This window comes from Mustelus asterias, chromosome 1 (genome assembly GCF_964213995.1).
Source record: "Mustelus asterias chromosome 1, sMusAst1.hap1.1, whole genome shotgun sequence".
Classification (NCBI taxonomy): Eukaryota; Metazoa; Chordata; class Chondrichthyes; order Carcharhiniformes; family Triakidae; genus Mustelus; species Mustelus asterias.
In genome coordinates, this window is record NC_135801.1 from 167,322,822 (window position 1) to 167,342,118 (window position 19,297).

Genomic DNA, 19,297 nt, shown 5'->3' on the forward strand with positions numbered 1-19,297 from the left:
TTTTTTTCCCATGAACTGTGGGTAGATTTCATGTAGCAATTCAAACATTGCCATTTGAAATCTTGAAACTATTTTGGCTGAAGAAACATTTCTATTTTCCTATAAAATAGGATTTCTTTTATCCTTTCTATTGCCACCGCCCTGTGGTTTCTTTTCTTAAATTCTGGGACCAACCCTTTCCCCTTATCCTCTTGTCATTGGCATTGTGCCCTTGCTGCTGGGAGGACAGGTGAGAGAGCTGCAAGCTGGTCTCTGGCATGCTTATGCAGTGTATCTTTCTCACTCCTATTCTCACTCTCTCTGAGCGTGCATCTCTCTCTGGTTTCGCTGGCCAGTGATCCATACATTAAGAAGCATGTGGTCGTCTGAAGGCACCTATTGTACTGTAAGTCTTTCTGCTATACGAACTCAGTATGCTACCTTTTCTTTGTAGCCAATTTTCTCAGCAAAACAAAGTTAGTGTTTTTATTTTGATTAAACAAGGAAAACTGAATCGGGGTAAAACTATACAAAGTCATGAATCTGAATTGTTCCGTGTGTAGGTCCCATGAATAACACAAAGAGCTATGTGTATATATTGTTCTAAGAAGGGGCCAGCATGTTGAGGGTGGAAATGGAATAAGCAAATTTAGTGTCCGACAGGAATCACTATGAGAATGGGTGTATTTAAATATCAGGTCAGTATCTTTTCGCTCCAGTGAGTTTCTGCTTGTTCACCTCAGTAGCAACAGTGTGTGTAAAACACTTCATGAAGTTTTTGGGAAACTAATAAAACACTATGAAAATGCACAGTTTTTATTAAGCCGGCTCTTGAAGGAATGTATAATTCGCACTCCAAGGCATTGGCAGTTATATCTTGACTGATTTAAAGAATACTTGTTATTCGTTGCAATGTATAGTACTCTGGAGTGAAGTTCCCGCTTTATTCCTAAGATTGAGACAATCCGTTCAGTTGCTTCAACTGCAACCTTCCCTTCTTCATATCCATCAAACCAAGATTCCCGAGCCTGAATCTGACTGCTCATCTTTCTCCTGTTTCTCTCCTACCTCATTTATGCTCTCTCCAAACTCATCTTGTTAATGAGACCCACCTACTCTCTTTATCTTATTCCACTAAACTATTGACCAGGTAATTTCCTTTTCCAGCCCCCATGCTATCTCGTACTGTAGATGTTTTCCTCTCCTCGGGTAATATCCCTCCCTTTTAAATCTGCTGTCATCAAAAAAACCTCACAAAATTCAGCCCTTGACTTCATTCTCCTTCCAAACTTCCACTCTATTTCAATCTTTTTCTTTCTAAGGCTCTTGCCCAATTTTCTGAAACTCCATGCCTGAACTTCTCCAATCAGGTTACCATCTCTCCCAGAATACTGAAACCACCTGAAGCAAAGACACAAATATCATTCAATACCACTGTGAGGGTGGTGCACCATCTCCCCCCCCACCCCCACCCCTATCCTCCTCGACTGCTGTTTGGCCTTTGCCTCTCCTCCATTGCCCAGTTGAGTGAAAACTGCCCTTGCCAGTTTCTACTCTTCCCTATCCAGTCCTAACCAGGATATTTCCTGCAGTGGTTTCTCTTCTTGCCTCTGCTGATACTTTTGGAGTCCCTTAAGGATTTAACTCATAGCCCCCTCTGCCCCTTGTCAACACCATCCGTAGGCGTGACATCAGGCTCCACAGATATGCTGATGAACCATTGTCTTTGGTCTCTGCTACAGACACCAACACGAACAAAAGCAAGGAAATTATGCTGACCATTTATAAAGCTTTCGTTAAGTCACCCTCTAGGGATGAACTGGATGGCAGGAGAGCCTGTAAAGTTATAAGAGAAGATGGGGGTGGGTGTCCATCACCTTCCCATCAGCCTGTATTCTGCCAGCAGTGGGGTAGATGGAAGACGGCTCTCCTGCCCAAAGATCAGCTATGTCACTTAAGTGACCAATTAGGGGCCTCTTTCTGTGGTATTTTATCAGGAACATGTAAGGAGAACACTTGGTGAACCCTGGTGGCCTCCTAACAGGCTTGGGTGGGGACTTCCTAATTGGGTATTCTGTGGTTCACTCACCTTGTTACAAGGATGGTATTCATGATTGCATTCTGTCTTTGCATCCTCCTGATAGATCAACAGCTCATTTGAAGGAAAGGTGCCCGAAGAGCAACTCATTAGCTACAAGGTGGTCTAAAATGCAGACCAGGGCTCCCCAAACAGCAGAGGTGGGATTGCACCAGCTGAACCAATGAAACTTTGATTTTCATCCCCTTGTCTGACATCAACCTACAGCTAAAAACAGATTATCTGCTCAGTTATCACATTGCTGTCTGTGGGAATTTGCTGTGTGCATAACTGACGGCTGCGTTTCCTCGGTTACAATAGTGACTACAGTTCAAAAGTACTTCATTGACAATAGACTGCACTGGGATGTCCTACAGGTTCTGAAAGGTGTTCTATAAATGTAAATCTGTTGAACATAAATGGTAAGAGTTTTAACAGCACCAGGTTAAAGTCCAACAGGTTTATTTGGTAGCAAATACCATTAGCTTTCGGAGCGCTGCTCCTTCGTCAGATGGAGTGGAAATGTGCTCTCAAACAGGGCACAGACACAAAATCAAGTTACAGAATACTGATTAGAATGCGAATCCCTACAACCAACCAGATCTTAAAGATACAGACAATGTGGGTGGAGGGAGCATTAAGCACAGGTTAAAGAGATGTGTATTGTCTCCAGGCAGGATAGCCCGCAAGTCCAGGAGGCAAGCTGTAGGGGTTACTGATAATGTGACATAAATCCAGCATCCCGGTTTAGGCCGTCCTCATGTGTGCGGAACCTGGCTATCAGTTTCTGCTCAGCGACTCTGCGCTGTGTGTCGTGAAGGCCACCTTGGAGAATGCTTACCTGAAGATCAGAGGCTGAATGCCCATGACTGCTGAAGTGCTCCCCCACAGGAAGAGAACAGTCTTGCCTGCTGATTGTCGAGCGGTGTTCATTCATCCGTTGTCGTAGCGTCTGCATGGTTTCCCCAATGTACCATGCCTCTGGACATCCTTTCCTGCAGTGTATCAGGTAGACAACGTTGACCGAGTTGCAAGAGTAGGTACCGTGTACCTGGTAGATGGTGTTCTCACGTGAGATGATGGCATCCGTGTCGATGATCCGGCACGTCTTGCAGAGGTTGCTGTGGCAGGGTTGTGTGGTGTCGTGGTCACTGTTCTCCTGAAGGCTGGGTAGTTTGCTGCGGACAATGGTCTGTCAATGGGCAGCAAACTACCCAGCCTTCAGGAGAACAGTGACCACGACACCACACAACCCTGCCACAGCAACCTCTGCAAGACGTGCCGGATCATCGACACGGATGCCATCATTTCACGTGAGAACACCATCTATCAGGTACACGGTACCTACTCTTGCAACTCAGCCAACGTTGTCTACCTGATACACTGCAGGAAAGGATGTCCAGAGGCATGGTACATTGGGGAAACCATGCAGACGCTACGACAACGGATGAATGAACGCCGCTCGACAATCACCAGGCAAGACTGTTCTCTTCCTGTGGGGGAGCACTTCAGCAGTCACGGGCATTCAGCCTCTGATCTTCAGGTAAGCGTTCTCCAAGGCGGCCTTCACGACACACGACAGCGCAGAGTCGCTGAGCAGAAACTGATAGCCAAGTTCCGCACACATGAGGACGGCCTAAACCGGGATGTTGGATTTATGTCACATTATCAGTAACCCCCACAGCTTGCCTCCTGGACTTGCGGGCTATCCTGTCTGGAGACAATACACATCTCTTTAACCTGTGCCTAATGCTCCCTCCACCCACATTGTCTGTATCTTTAAGACCTGGCTGGCTGTAGGGATTCGCATTCTGATCAGTATTCTGTAACTTGATTTTGTGTCTGTGCCCTGTTTGAAAGCACATTTCCACTCCATCTGACGAAGGAGCAGCGCTCCGAAAGCTAATGGTATTTGCTACCAAATAAACCTGTTGGACTTTAACCTGGTGTTGTTAAAACTCTTACTGTGTTCACCCCAGTCCAACGCCGGCATCTCCACATCATAACATAAATGGACCAGCTTTGGGATGAACTAGACTTTTGCAATCTCTGTATCTTGTTTTACTGAGCTCAGCTTCCAACTCCATATTGTTTCCAAAACAGAGACTGTAAAATGGCCCATCTTCTCTGCACCCCCCGCCCAACTTTCACCTCACTCCTCCTTTGGCATCCTCCTTGAAAATATCTCTTCAACCCAGCATTTTCTTCTTGAATTTGATTTTAATTTTTGTCTTGATATACTTCTGTGAAGGTATTGGGACATTTCCTTTGTTAAAGATGCAATGGTCTATAAATTTGGTTATTTGTTCCAGTTGCTAACATGCCTACTAAGCCCCAGTTTTGTGGGCAGGAAATGCAACTGAATTTCTGTCCAGTAATGCATAACATTTCATATTGGGAAGGGAAAATCACTGCATGGTACCCACACCTGAAGCATGTTTTAAACACTTTGCTTATGCCGTCAAGGGGCCTTATACTTGTTTGGGTCCCCCACTACAAGACCAGTTGGCCCTTTGGCAGCTCACAAAATAAAATTAATACTTAGGATCACGTTATACCAAATATGTAAGCTTTTGAGTTGTACTTACCTGAAGATGGAACCAACTGGACTTGGTTCCCCCCTCCCTCTTCCCCCAACTCCCCAGCCTCCATTTCTCCCTGTCATTTATCTGCGGTGAGACTAGTAGACAATCTGTGCACTCTAATGACTTGTGTGTCTCGGTCCCCAACATTTAACGCTGGGATCATACCCTGCATCCTGTGATAATACTATTAGGCGATGACCTAATGGTATTATCACTAGTCTATTAATCCAGAAACTCAGCTAATGTTCTGGGGACCCGGGTTCGAATCTCACCACGGCAGATGGTGGAATTTGAATTCAATTGAAAAAAAATCTGGAATTAAGAATCTACTGATGACCATGAAACGGTTGTCGGAAAAACCTATCTGGTTCACTAATGTGCTTTAGGGAAGAAAATCTGCCGTCCTTACCAGGTCTGGCCTACATGTATCTCCAAAGCCCTCTCAACTGCCCTCTGAACGAGGGCAACTAGGGATGGGCAATAAATGTTAGTCAGCCAGCGATGCCTATGTCCAATGAATGAATAAAAAGACCACCATCATGCATACACGCACGCCGCACACACATACTGACTGCCTGTGCGAAGTTTGCATGTTAGCTCCGTGTCTGTGTGAGTGTCGTCCAGGTACTCCGGTTTCCTCCCACAATTAAAGATGTGCAGGTGAAGCGGATTGGCCATGCTAAATGTGTGCCAAGATGCGTAGGTTAGGGGGGTTAGCTATGGTAAATGGTTATAGGGAGAGTAAAATGCTCTGTCGGAGAGTTGGTGTAAACTCGATGAGCCGAATGGCCGCCTTCTGCACTGTAGGGATTCTATGATGAACTTTTGAGAGTTCATTACAGGATTCAAAAAAACTAAAATACTAAATTTCCAGGATTATTGGTGCACCAACAGTATGCTACAAGGTGACTTTTGTTTTTGTTATCGCATATTGTTCCTTGCTGTCCAAAAGGTTTAATGCTGTGATACAGCTACACAGGCACCTTTTTGCTTAAATGACCTTCACATGTGAACTACAATCTTAAGGCATGATATGGAGAAAGGTAATGGAATTGAAACTTCAAACAATGAAGTGAAGAGCTGTCATGGCCAAAAACGTGATGGTGTCAATGAATTAGTTGCTCTGCTTAGTTTTTAATGTCAATAATGAGTGTCAGCAAAGTGTTTAAATGTGAGGGACACACAGGAAAATCTGGTCCTCAAAATCCATCTACATATGTGCACTGTTGTCATTGGATAGTGTACAGAGTAGATACTCAAGCTGAGCTTTTTTGCTGCTCTCTAGCAAATGGGTACAGTTGCTTATTGGAGATCCTCGCCTGCCATCTCAAACAAAAGCACCCCATTAGAAACTGAATCTTAGACCTTCTTTGACTGTGGGCCATAAATGATGCATTGATCCTCTGAGCCTTTAGAATTTTTTGTGTGTATATTAAAGTAAAATATTTACTAAATGCACTGATTTACTATGCAAACAGAAGCTAATAATGTTCTTTCTTTTCATTTGACAGCGTGTCTGATTAGGACATCTTGAATCTTAACAGTCGTATCTTAGTGGAATGTCAACTGTCCAATGCCAATATTGGAACATCTTTCCTCATAAACTGGTATCTAAAACTGCAGAACAGACTCCAGCTACAAAGGTAGGAAGCCTCACAAACAGATATCAAAAACTACTGAACAGACTCCAGCTACAAAGATAGGAAGCCTAAGCAGTTTAAATTTCCCTGTTAATGGGAATTCTGAGATTGATTAAGTGGAATCCCCTTGGCACAATTGAGTGTGTGAGAGCAAGTTGAGAAGGTTGCATTATGCTTATGTTACTGAACTGGACTAATGATCCACAGACGTTTTACAATTTATATAAATGACTTGATATGGTTGCTAAACTTACTGATGAACCAAAGATGGCTAGGAAAGTAAGTTGTGAAGAGGACAAAAGGAGGATACAAATGGGTATAGATAGGTTAAGTGAATGGGCATATATCTGGAAAATGGAGTATAATGTGGGAAAATGTGAAACTGACCACTTTGTCAGAAAGAATGAAAAAGAAGTATATTGTCTAAATAGAACATAGAACAGTACAGCACAGAACAGGCCCTTCGGCCCACGATGTTGTGCCGAGCTTTATCTGAAACCAAGATCAAGCTATCCCACTCCCTATCATCCTGGTGTGCTCCATGTGCCTATCCAATAACCGCTTAAATGTTCCTAAAGTGTCTGACTCCACTATCACTGCAGGCAGTCCATTCCACACCCCAACCACTCTCTGCGTAAAGAACCTACCTCTGATATCCTTCCTATATCTCCCACCACGAACCCTATAGTTATGCCCCCTTGTAATAGCTCCATCCATCCGAGGAAATAGTCTTTGAACGTTCACTCTATCTATCCCCTTCATCATTTTATAAACCTCTATTAAGTCTCCCCTCAGCCTCCTCCGCTCCAGAGAGAACAGCCCTAGCTCCCTCAACCTTTCCTCATAAGACCTACCCTCCAAACCAGGCAGCATCCTGGTAAATCTCCTCTGCACTCTTTGGAGCGCTTCCACATCCTTCTTATAGTGAGGTGACCAGAACTGCACACAATATTCCAAATGTGGTCTCACCAAGGTCCTGTACAATTGCAGCATAACCCCACGGCTCTTAAACTCCAACCCCCTGGTAATAAAAGCTAACACACTATAGGCCTTCTTCACAGCTCTATCCACTTGAGCAGCAACCTTTAGAGATCTGTGGATATGGACCCCAAGATCTCTCTGTTCCTCCACAGTCTTCAGAACCCTACCTTTGACCCTGTAATCCACATTTAAATTAATCCTACCAAAATGAATCACCTCACATTTATCAGGGTTAAACTCCATTTGCCATTTTTCAGCCCAGTTTTGCATCCTATATATGTCTCTTTGCAGCCTACAACAGCCCTCCACCTCATCCACTACTCCACCAATCTTGGTGTCATCAGCAAATTTACTGATCCACCCTTCAGCCCCCTCCTCTAAGTCATTAATAAAAATCACAAAGAGCAGAGGACCAAGCACTGATCCCTGTGGCACTCCACTAGCAACCTGCCTCCAATCCGAAAATTTTCCATCCACCACCACCCTCTGTCTTCGATCAGACAGCCAGTTACCTATCCAATCGGCCAACTTTCCCTCTATCCCACACCTCCTTACTTTCATCATAAGCCGACCATGGGGGACCTTTTCAAACACCTTACTAAAATCCATGTATATGACATCAACTGCCCTGGTGAGAGATACCGAGGAATACAGAGGGATCTGGGCGTCCTAGTGCATTAATTACAAAAGTTACTTTACAGGTACAAAAAATAATTAAGAAGGCTAATAGAATGTTATTGTTTATTGCGAGGATAATTGAATTCAAAGGTAGGGAGGTTATGCTTCAGCTACACAGGTGACCACATTGGTGAGACCAGATCTAGAGTACTTTGTACAATATTGGTCTCCTTATTTAAGGAAGGATGTAAATATGCTGGAAGCAGTTCAGAGAAGGTTTACTAGACTAATACCTAGAATGGGAAGGTTGTCTTATGAGAAAAGATTGGACAGTCTAGGCTTGTACCACCGTTTAGTTTAGGAGTTTAGAAGAATAGGAGATGACTTGATTGAAATATATAAGATTCTGAGGAGTCATGACAGGATGGATGTGGAAAGCCTGTTTCCTCTTATGGGAAAATCTAGAATCAAGGGTCACTGTCAGAAAATAAGAGTAAGAAGTTTAACAACACCAGGTTAAAGTCCAACAGGTTTATTTGGTAGCAAAAGCCACACAAGCTTTCGCGGCTCTTAAAGACTGGATTAGTTGTAAGTATTCGCATTCCAACCATTATTCATGTAAATTGAGTCTGTGTCTTTATAAGTTCTGTTTGTGAACAGAATTCCCACTCACCTGAAGAAGGGGCTTAGAGCCTCGAAAGCTTGTGTGGCTTTTGCTACCAAATAAACCTGTTGGACTTTAACCTGGTGTTGTTAAACTTCTTACTGTGTTTACCCCAGTCCAACGCCGGCATCTCCACATCAGAAAATAAGAGGTCATCCATTTGAGACAAAAATGAGGAGGGCCGTGGGTTTTTGGAACTCTTTTCCTCAAAAGGCAGTGGATGCACAGTCTTTGAATGTTTTTAAGGCAGAGGTAGATAGGTTTGTGATAATTAAGGGGATGAAAGGTTATAGGCATAGTCAGGGATGCAAAGAAATCAGATCAACAATGATCTTGTTGAATGGTTGCGCAGGCTTGAGGGGCCGAGTGGCTTGCTCCTAATTTGTATATTCATATGATACAAGAGTTGAAATCCCACTACAACATCTGGGGAATTTAAATTCACTTGATTAAATAAATCTAGACTTAAAAAGCTTGTACCATGAGAATACTGGTTTATTATAAAAGCCCATTTGATTTGCTAATATCCTTTAGGGAAAAATATTATTCCTTTAGGGAAGGGCATCTGCCGTCTTTGTCTCATCTGGCCTGTATGTGACTCCAGGCTCTCAACAATGTGGTTGACTTTTACTTACCCCCTGAAACGGCCTACAAATCAGAGTTGTCAAGAAAACAGCTCATTATCGCTTTCTTAAAGGTCATTAGAGACAACAGTAAATGCTGCACTGTGTGTCCCCTGCCAATGCAAGATGGCCTACGATACCCATCTGCACATGTGCAGAAAACCAATGACATCATTTGCAAGAGACACAGTCCAAGTTGGATCTTATCTTTGGGATGGCATGGTGGCACAGTGGTTAGCACTGCTGCCTCACAGCGCCAGGGATCCAGGTTCAATTCAGGCCTTGGATGACTGTCTGTGTGGAGTTTGCACGTTCTCCCTGTGTGGGTTTCTTCCGGGTGGGTTTTCTCCCACAGTCCAAAGATGTGCGGGTTAGGTTGATTGGTCATGCTAAATTGCCCCTTAGTGTCAGGGGATTAGCAGGATGAATACGGGGGTTATAGGGATGGGGCCTGGGTAGGAATGTTCTGTGGATTGGGATGAGGAGGAAAGGAAAGCTTCTGATCCACTCAGGAACGACTGCAGTTTCGAATTACAACTTCTACGCTCTGTCTTTAGAGTTCTGGGTCATCTTCCCAGTGACAGGCCTGGGTTAAGGGGCTCAGAAACTGGGTGAATGGCTTCAGGATCTGAATGAGATCCAACCAGAAGAAACCCCGAAGTTGTAATCGGAATTGTGGCCTTCACCGGGTGGATCAAAAGCCTCCGCTCCCTTCCCAAGGTGATCCCAGCTCTGCTCTTCTCCACTGATGATGTGGAGATGCCGGCGTTGGACTGGGGTAAACACAGTAAGAAGTTTAACAACACCAGGTTAAAGTCCAACAGGTTTATTTGGTAGCAAAAGCCACACAAGCTTTCGGAGCTCTTAGCCCCTTCTTCACTCACCTGAAGAAGGGGCTAAGAGCTCCGAAAGCTTGTGTGGCTTTTGCTACCAAATAAACCTGTTGGACTTTAACCTGGTGTTGTTAAACTTCTTACTGGGCTTCTCCACTGACATAGAGGTGAGGCTTTTTTAATTATTGCCTTTGACAACTGTTTGATAAGCATCTCGGCTCCAGGCTGCTGCCTACTCCATCGTTTGCAGTGATATCACAGAGTAAAAGAGTACAACTGTGTGTGCATGGTGTTGTCAACAAACACAGTCAAAATGCTAACCTCACCAGTGACAGCCTCATCCCATGAATGAATAAAAAGAGAGGCAAGAGCTATAATTGTATCACATTATTCGCAAACATCTTCAACCTTTCTTTACAACAATCTGAGATCCCTACCTTCTTCAAACCCGGTACCAAAGAAAAGCCAGGCAGCGTGCCTTAACAACTATTGTCTGGTGGCTCTGACACCCATCATTATGAAGTGCTTTGAAAGGTTAATCATGGCACAAATCAATTCTGGCCTCCCAGATTGCCTGGATCCACTACAGTTCACCTACTGTCGCAACAGGTCCGCAACAAACGCTATCTCCCTTGCTCTGCACTCAACCCTGGAACACCTAGATAACAAAGACACCCATGTCAGACTCCTATTTATCGACTACAGCTCCGCCTTCAACACCATTATTCCGACGAAACTCATCTCCAAACTCCATGGCCTGTGGCTCGGCTCCTCCCTCTGCAACGGAATCCTGAACTTCCTAACCCACAGACCGCAATCAGTAAGGATAGGTAACAACAGCTCCTCCACGATCATCCTCAATACTGGTGCCCCACTAGGCTGTGTTCTCATTCCCCTACTATAATCCTTATACACCTATGACTGTGTGGCCAAATTCTCCTCCAATTTGATTTTCAAGTTTACTGATGACACCACCGTAGTGGGTCGGATCTCAAACGATGATGAGATGGAGTACAGGAAAGACATAGAGAATCTGGTGAACTGGTGCGACGACACTAACCTTTCCCTCATTGTCAACAAAATGAAGGAGATAGTCATTGACTTCAGGAAGCATAGTGGAGTACATGGTCCTGTCTACATCAAGGGGGGCAAAGTAGAAATGGTCGGGAGCTTCAAGTTTTTAGGTATCCAGATCACCAACAACCTGTTCTGGTCCCCCCATGCTGACACTATATTTAAGAAAGCCCAGCAACGCCTCTACTTTCTCAGACGACTAAGGAAATGGCATGTCTGCTACAACTCACACCAACTTTTACAGATGCACCATAGAAAGCATCCTTTCTGGTTGAGCTTGGTATGGCTCCTGCTCTGCCCAAGACTGCAAGAAACCACAAAAGGTCGTGAACGAAGCCCAGTCCATCACTGGAACCAGCCTCTCACCCATTGACTCCGTCTATACTTCTCGTTGCCTCAGAAAAGCAGCCAGCATAATTAAAGACCCCACGCACTCCGGACATACCCTCTTCTGTTGGGAAAAAGATACAAAAGTCTGAGGACACGTACCAACTGACTCAAGAACAGCTTATTCCCTGCTGCCATCAGACTTTTGAATGTACCTCCCTTGCATTAAGTTGATCTTTCTCTACACCCTAGCTATGACTGTAATACTACATTCTGCACTCGCTCCTTTTGTTCTCTATGAACGGTATGCTTTGCCTGTATAGCATGCAAGATGTGGAAATGTCAGCGTTGGACTGGGGTAAACACAGTAAGGAGTCTAACAACACCAGGTTAAAGTCCAACAGGTTTATTTGGTAGCAAACAGCATGCAAGAAACAGTACTTTCCACTGTATAGTAATACATGTGACAACAAATCAAATCAAAATGCATTTGTGGTTCAAGGATGTCTCGGAGCAGCTGCAGGACATTCTGAAGGGAGAGGGCGAACAGCCAGTTGTCGTAGTATATGTTGGTACAAACGACATAGATAAAAAAAGGGATGAGGTCCTAAAAGCAGAATATAAGGAGCTAAGAAGCAAGTTGAAAAGTAGGACCTCATAGGTAGTGATCTCAGGATTACTACCTGTGCCGCGTGTTAGTCAGAGTAGAAACAGCAGGATACATAAGATGAATATGTGGCTGAAAAGACAGTGTGAGGGGGAGGGTTTCAGGTTCCTAGGGCATTGGGACTGGTTCTGGGGGAGTGGGACCTGTACAAACTGGACGGGTTACACCTGGGCAGGATCGGGACTGATGTCCTTGTGGGGGGGTGGGGCAGGGATACTTGCTAGGGTGGCTGGGGAGGGTTTAAATGAATATGACAGAGGGATGGGAATCTCTTCAAAGATTTAGAGCGGGGGTACTAAGGACAAGAGGAAAAGACAGTAAGGAGAATAAGGAAAGTGATTGGCTGAGAAATCAAGTGCCAGAGGCAGATAAGGACTGAGTAAAAAATAGCAGGAAAGGAAAAAAAAGCGTTAAAGTGCCCACCTTAAGGTTTTGTACCTGAATGCTCAGAGCATTCGAAACAAAATGGATCAATTAGTTGCACAGATAGATGTAAAGGGGTATGATGTAGTTGGCATTATGGAGACGTGGCTCCAAGGTGAGCAAGGATGGGAAATAAACATTGAGGGCTATTCAGTGTTTAGGAAGGACAGATGGAAAGGTGGTGGAGTTGCATTGTTGATTAAAGATGATATTGATACAATATTGAAGAAAGATATCAGCATAGATGATGTGGAATCTGTATGGGTTAAATTAAGAAACAACAAGGGGCAAAAAACATTGGTGGGGGTGGTATACAGACCATCAAACTGTAATGTTGGGAAAAGCATTAGACAGGAAATCAGAGATGCATGTGTTAAAGGAACATCTGTGATTATGGGAGAATTTAATCTGCATATAGATTGAGTCAAATTAATCACAGTACAATAGAGGAGGAATTTCTGGAGTGCATACGGGATGGTTTTCTGGAGCAATGCGTTGAGGAACCAACAAGGGAGCAGGCCATATTGGACTGGGTGTTGCGCAATGAGAAAGGATTAGTTGGAAATCTAATTGTGAGAGAACCTTTGGGGACGAGTAACCATGATATGGTAGAATTCATTGTCAAGGTGGATAGTGATGTAGTTGATTCTGAGGTCAGGTACCTGAATCTCAATAAAGCGAACTATGATGGTTTGAGGCATGAATTTACCATGATGGACTGGGAAACATTCCTGAAAGGAAAGATAGTGGACAGGCAATGGCAGGCATTTAAAAAACACATAGGTGAACTCCAGAAGTTGTTTATTCCTGTTTGGCGCAAGAGTGGTAAGGGAATTGTGGCCAAACCATGGCTTACAAGGGAAATTAGAGATAGTATCAGATCCAAGGAAGAAGCATACAAATTGGCAAGAAAATGCAATAGGCCTGAGGATTGGGAGCAGTTTAAAATTCAGCAAAAGAGGACCAAGCGATTGATTAAAAAGGGAAAAATAGAGTATGAAAGCTAGGGGGGAACATAAAAACTGACTAAAACTTTCAGTAGATATGTAAAGAGAAAAAGATTGACAAAACTTAATGTGGGCCCTTACAGTCAGAAACAGGAGAATTCATAATGGGGCATAAAGAAATGGCTGAGGAATTAAATTTGTTCTTTGCTTTAGTCTTCACAAATGAAGACATGAATAATATGCCAGAATAATGTGCTGGTGTCAGTACAGAGCGAGACTGCGGATAGTTGGGAACCTGTCTCGGGGGCAGGGAATTCAGATGGTGTTCGTAAAGCAGAAGTGGAAATGAATAGGGTTGGGAAGCATTTTCTGATCAGGGCCAGTGTGATCTCCTGGACTCGTTTCGATCGCCACAGGGGGTCGGAGAGGAATTTCCCAGATTTTTTTTTCCCCCATATTGGCCCTGGGGTTTTCACTCTGGGTTTTCGCCTCTCCCTGGAGATCACATGGTCTGGAATGGGGGGGTGGGGGTGAGTTAATAGGTTGTGATGAACAAAGCATCGTAGCTGTGAGGGACAGCTCGGTGGATAGGATATTAGGATGTAGATAGGCTGGAAAATTGGGCGGGGATCCTGGATTCAGGATTCAATCCTGGACCGGGGAGCGGCACGGGCTTGGAGGGCCGAAGGGCCTGTTCCTGTGCTGTATTGTTCTTTGTTCTTTGTTCTTTGTTAAGTGCTGAGAGAAACATGTTTTACTAAGGAGCTGGAGGAAATCGGCATTAGTAGAGAAATGGTTTTGGGCAATTGATGGGATTGAAGGTGAATAAATCTCCAGGTCCTGATAACCTTCATCCCAAGTACTTAAGGAACTGGCCCTGGAAATAGTAGATCCATTGGTGGTTATTTTCCAAAATTCTTTGGACTCTGGAATATTCTCTACAGATTGGAGGGTAGCTAATGTAAGCCCACTATTCAAAAAGGGAGGTAGAGAGAAAACAGGGAACTATAGACCAGTGAGCCTAACGTCGGTACTGGGGAAGTTGCTAGAGTCTATTATCAAGGATTTCATAGCTCGGCATTTGGAAGGCAGTGGTATAATCAGACAAAGTCAGCATGGATTTACAAAAGGGAAATCATGCTTGACGAATCTATTGGAATTTTGTGACGATGTAACTAGTAGAGTTGACCAAGGAGAACCAGTGGATGTGGTTTATTTAGATTTTCAGAAGGCTTTCGACAAGTTCTCACATAACAGACTACTATGTAAAGTTAAAGCACATGGGATTGCAGGTAATGTCTTGAGATGGAGAGAAAACTGGTTAGCAGTTAGGAAGCAAAGAGTTGGCATAAATGGGTCTCTTTCTGATTGGCAGTCAGTGACTAGTGGGGTTCTGCAGGGATCTGTGCCAGGACCCCAATTGTTCACATTTTTTATTAATGATTTGGAAGAGGAAACTGAATGTATTATCTCCAAATTGGCAGATGATACAAAGTTGGGTGGGAGGATGAGCTGTGAGGAGGATGCAGAGATGCTTCAGCGTGATTTGGACAGGCTGAGTATGTTAGCAACTGCATGGCAGATGCAGTATAATGTGAATAAATACGAGGTTATCCACTTGGGTAGCACTGATAGGAAGACAGATTATTACTTGAATGCAGTAAATTGAGAGACCTTGGAGTCCTCGTGCATCAATCGCTGAAAGTAAGCGCGCAAGTACAGCAGGCAGTAAAGAAGGCAAATGGTATCTTGGCCTTCATAGAGAGAGGATTTGAGTATAGGGATAGGGATGCTTTGCTGCAATTGTATAGGGCGTTGGTGAAGCCACACTGGGAATATTGTGTGCAATTTTGGTGTTCTTATCTGAGGAAGGATGTCCTTGCTACAGAGGGAGTACAGCGAAGGTTTACCAGGCTGATTCCTGGGATGGCAGGTCATATGAGGAGAGACTAACTCTGTTAGGATTATATTCACTGGAGTTTAGAGGAGTGAGAGATTATCTCATAGAAACTTGTAAAATTCTAACAGGGTTAGACAGGGTAGATTCAGAAAGAATGTTCCCATTGGTGGGGGAGTCCAGAACTATGGGTCATAGTTTGAGGATAAGGGATAAACCTTTTAGAACTGAAGTGAGGAGAAATTTCTTCACCCAGAGGATGATGAATGTGTGGAATTCACTACCACAGATTGCAGTTGTGGCCAAAATGATGTGTGATTTCAAGAAGAAATTAGGTATAGCTCTTGGGGCTAAAGGGATCACGAGATATGGGAGGAAGGGGGGATCAGGATATTGAATTCGATGATCAGCCATGATCAAGATGAATGGCGGAGCAGGCTCAAAGGGCCAAATGGCCTACTCATGCTTCTAGTTTCTATGTTCTGCAGGTCTATTCAAGTTATACTGACGATTGGTTCTTCGTTTGTCTTATTCGCAATCCTCCTTAACTGTTGATGTTAACCTTGAAGTTGTGAAGACTTCAAAATGTTAACTGGATATTCCTAGTATTGGGCTGGAATATTTATATTTAATTTGCCTCTGTTATGCCCTTCAATGTTTTACCTAGCATGCAGTGAATTTTAATCTTAGTTTAGTATTTGAAGAAATTATCTGATCATATTTAAATGCAAAATTATAATCTTGGTAACACTTCAGTGTAAAATGACAGAATATCTGTCAATGCAGCTGCACCTGCAACACAGGTGGATAAGGTAGTCAAGAAGGCATACGACATGCTTGCCTTCATCTATCAGGACATTGAGTATAAAAATTGGCAGATTATGCAGCGGCTTTATGGAACATTAGTTAGGCCTTATTTGGAATATTGTGTACAATTCTGGTCGCTACACTACCAGAAGGATATGGATGCTTTGGAGAGAATACAGAAGAGGTATACCAGGATGTTGCCTGGTCTGGAGGGTATTAGCTATGAGGAGAGGTTGGATAAACTTGGTTTGTTCTCACAGGAATGACGGAGCTTGAGGGGCAACCTGATAGAGGTTTACAAGATTATGAGTGGCATGGACAGAATGGATAGTCAGATGCTCTTTCCTAGGGTAGAAAAGTCAAGTACTAGGGAACATTGGTTTAAGGTGTGTGGGGGAAAGTTTAGAAGAGATGTGCAATGCAAGTTTTTTACATAGAGGGTGATGAATGTCTGGAACGCGCTGCCCGGGGAGGTGGTGGGAGCAGGTACGATAGCGGCATTTAAGGGGCATCTGGACGAATACATGAATAGGATGGGAGTGAAAGGATACGGACTCTAAGTGCATACAGTTTTAGTTTAGGCAGGCATCATGACCATGCAGGCTTGAGGGCCGAAGGGCCTGTTCCTGTGCTGTACTGTTCTTTGTATCTCCACATCAGGTTAATTGACATATTTAGTAATGTGTCCTTCCGTTGTAGATTTGTGGAATGCATTACTCGCAACTCTAGTTCTTTGCTTAACTTTTGATGCCGCCTGCATTTAATTTTTCAATTGGTAAACTACTGCATTCTAAATATATGTTGGAAGTAGAATTCTATAAGGAATTATAAGATTTAAGAAACATAACAATGCATATATTTATAATCAGTTCAAATTAAAAGGTGCATGCACAGTGATGAAAGGAAATGCTATTTGACAGGACAGTTTGATGTATTGGAGTGGGAGGTTTGAAAGGACTAACTTACCTTGTCCCTGCCGACTGTAATATTTTAAAATTGTTCTCCAAATAACAAAAGCAGCAATGATGCAGGATTTTGAAAGAAAGAACTTGAATTTACAGAGTGCCTTTTGCAGGTTATCTCAAAGGACTTGTCAAGCAATTATTTCTGAAGTATAGGCAATGTTGTTATCTAGGCAATCATGGTGGCCAATTGTGCACAGCAGGGTCGCAAAACATTATTGCAGCTTGAAATCTATTTTTTGGGGAGTTGCTTGATGTGGGTCAAAACACTGGAAGATATCACCTGCTCTTCATTGAATAGTACCTGCAGTATCTTCCGCACGTGTAAGTGCAAATAGGGGCCTCGGTTTAACTTTTCATTTGAATGAAAATGTAGCAATTTCATGTTATTGCAGTAAAATATTATAAATATTAAAATATTAGAACATTTTCTTTTCTAATATTGGCCCAGATGACACATTTTATTACATCTGTGGAGTGTGACATCATTTTAGGACTCTCTTGGTCATGAAATACTACAAGTGAGCCAAACAACCACTATTATTGTAAAGCAAATATCCCAACACATTTTCATGCCTCTGGTCCACCAATTAGCAAATCCCCACCCTGTCTGTGCTGAAATATAAATGTGCCAAACGAAGGGCAAATGCTTTCTCAAAGGAAGAGAGCAAAACTCAGAGTAAGAATAATTCATGCCAAATGCAAAGTGGAGTAACTTTGGCACTAAGCTGCATTGATTTCAATGCAAAAATGTGGCAATCAGGGAAAATGCCACCAGAGAAGGGTCAAAGGGCTGAAATTGCCAACTTCTGCTCCTAATTCCTATGTTCTTATGTTAAATGGGCACTACCAAAGTGGAGGAAATAATTTTAAGAGGACATCTTACTGAAAAAAATTATAACTAAAACAGAGCAGGAAAAAATACTGCATATAATTAACTCAGCTTAACATACTTATGGCAGACTGATCCTGACCAGACAGTTTACATGACATCATTTGCAACTGCAGAAATACAGTGAGCCTTTCAAGGAGATATGGCTGAAAGGGGAGGCAGTGACTTAGAGGTATTATCATTGGATTAATAATCCAAAGACGCAAGTGAATGCTCTGGAGACCGGGGTTCGAGTCCCAACTTGGCAGATAATGAGGATCATGAAACTATTGTTGATTGTCAAAAAAACCCATCTGAATCACTAATGTCCGTTAGAGAAGGAAATCTGCAGTCCTTACCTGGTCTGGCCAACACGTGACTCCAGACTCACAGCAACGTCTTCTGAAATAGTCTAGCAAGCCACTCAGTTCAAGGGCAATTAGGGATAGGCAACAAATGCTGGTCCAGTCAATGATGCCCACATCCATGAGTAAATTTTTAAAAAGCTTGTGTGGAGTTGCCTAACAAGCCTTTCTAGCTCATTGCTGTCTTCTTGATGTTTCTCTTAGAATCTCCCGTCCTGAATATTTTCTTCCTGCTATTTCTCCACATGCCTTTCCAACCTGATGCTCTTAGTTTATAAATACTATTAAACATGCGCGTTTAGCACAAAAATGTATGTTACTGTATTTTGTTAGTGTAGATATGGTTTGTCAAGTTTTAGTGGAATGATCTGCACCAAATCTCATATTGGTAGCTATGTTGGTCCTAAGAAGTTGGTCTTAGGAACATATACACTTTGGCAGATGATTTTTACAATGTGTTTTTATTGTGGAAATGTATTTTCTGTGATGCAAGCTAAATTTTGCTTTCATTATGTTGCATACAGTGGATATCCTGAGTGGAGTGTTTAGAAGGTGGGCTGAAAGCAGTATTATCATAGAACAATACAAAGCATTTATCTCATCATGTCTGTGCTGTTTCTTTGGTAGTGCGAATCAATTAGTCCTACTCTCTTGGTCCTTTTCCATAGCTCTGTATGTTTTCCCATCAAGGATTTATCCAACTTCCTTCTGAATATTTCCATTGACTCTGCTTTCACTGCCCTTTCAGATAGTGCATTCCACATCACAACTTGCTGTAAAAAATCTTTCCTCAAGTCGCCTCTGAATTTTCCAACAGTCGCCTTAAAGCGGTGTCGTCTGGCTATTGATTCTTCTGCCACTGGGAACAATTTTTCTTTATTTTCTCTGATATCAAGATTTTGAAGACTTCTAATGAAACTCTCCTTAACTTTCTCTGCCCCAAGGAGAATAATCCTA

General features: G+C 43.0%; 1 protein-coding gene across 2 annotated transcripts in view; it reads left to right on the plus strand.

The window, feature by feature from the left end:
- The first annotated feature begins 363 nt into the window (after positions 1 to 363).
- The window catches only part of zbtb7c (zinc finger and BTB domain containing 7C), a 102,671-nt gene continuing 83,737 nt past the window's right edge, over positions 364 to 19,297 (plus strand). For both annotated transcript variants that reach the window (XM_078222576.1, XM_078222583.1), the window contains exons 1-2: positions 364 to 385; positions 6,153 to 6,284. The gene's annotated coding sequence lies outside the window, so the exon portion shown is untranslated. The remainder of the gene's footprint in view (positions 386 to 6,152; positions 6,285 to 19,297) is intronic.